The sequence below is a fragment of the Thunnus thynnus genome, chromosome 14 (assembly GCF_963924715.1).
Source record: "Thunnus thynnus chromosome 14, fThuThy2.1, whole genome shotgun sequence".
Classification (NCBI taxonomy): domain Eukaryota; kingdom Metazoa; phylum Chordata; class Actinopteri; order Scombriformes; family Scombridae; genus Thunnus; species Thunnus thynnus.
In genome coordinates, this window is record NC_089530.1 from 13357818 (window position 1) to 13359067 (window position 1250).

The window sequence follows — 1250 nt, forward strand, 5'->3', positions numbered from 1 at the left end:
GGTTTTATAGTCATTTAATTAGAGGTCTTGATAACTTCAGGTTCATTAAGTGAAATGATCAGACTGACTGAATGGAGAAAAACAGCAAGCAGTCAAATAATGAAGTGTTTTGTTTGTTTTGTTCAATCTATTAATTTCTGGTAAATTGAACATGTTTGTAAATGTGATAATGAATTGAGGTGCAGCCACTGTTGGTCATTAAAATAGTAAGACATAGAGATTAATTTTTAAGAATACTAGAATAATAATGTGTGAGAGGTTTTGATGTAGAAATTTTATGAGGTTGTAACATTGTTATGAAAAGTGTAAAACTGCAGTGACATGTTTATATAGAATTATGCAGATTTTAGTAACAATTGATTTGTTTTTATACTTATGGCTTTCATAATAAATATCTATTTAAACCAAAATATATCATATATTGTATACAACACATGGCAATAGGAAACAGTTTGACATTTCTGGTGGTAGTCCAATAAGCATTCATCTTTAATGCAAATTAAAAAAAAATGTACCATGAGCAATATTTTGTTAATTTTACTGACTTGGCAATAATTTATTTAGATCAGTCCAATATGTCATTCAATAAAGATAAACCTGTTTAAATCAGGCTTATCACTGAGTTAGATGCCTCAACCAAGGTTGAGGCAGGGTGTTTTAAAAAGAAACAGTTGTTGAGGTCTTGATTCAAATAAGCAATACTGTTGAGGATCAACTCGCTCACTTTCTGTAGATCTGACACCACATCTCAGTTTTTTAAATTGCACATTTTATAGTATAGTTTAGTATTTGTATAATAATATTTCATTTCAATGAAACCCACTGTTTTCCCCATGAGAGAGTGTCTCCTGGGCTCTGTATCTGTAAGTGAACGTGACTGACAAAGACATTTCAGTGCATCTCAAAATGTAGCTTTGAAAATCTGCTGCTTCTGATTGGATGTCTTCTCAACAGTTCTTCAGATCAAAAGTTCTTGTTGTTATAATGTATGATGTTTAAAACTTAATTTTGCTTTGCGGCTAACAGAGCACAGTGGGCAAATGGGCAGCAGTAATACAATTATTAAGTCCATTTGACTGATGTTGCTTAATGCAGACATCTGCTAATTAAAGAGGCAAATTACAAATCTGAGCAACGCTGAGACTTGTTCTCCATAGCAACTGCTCCTGTATTGTCATAAAAATACATAAAACCAACCAACCAACTAACAAACAAACAAATAAACAAAAAAATATTGATAAATACTTCCT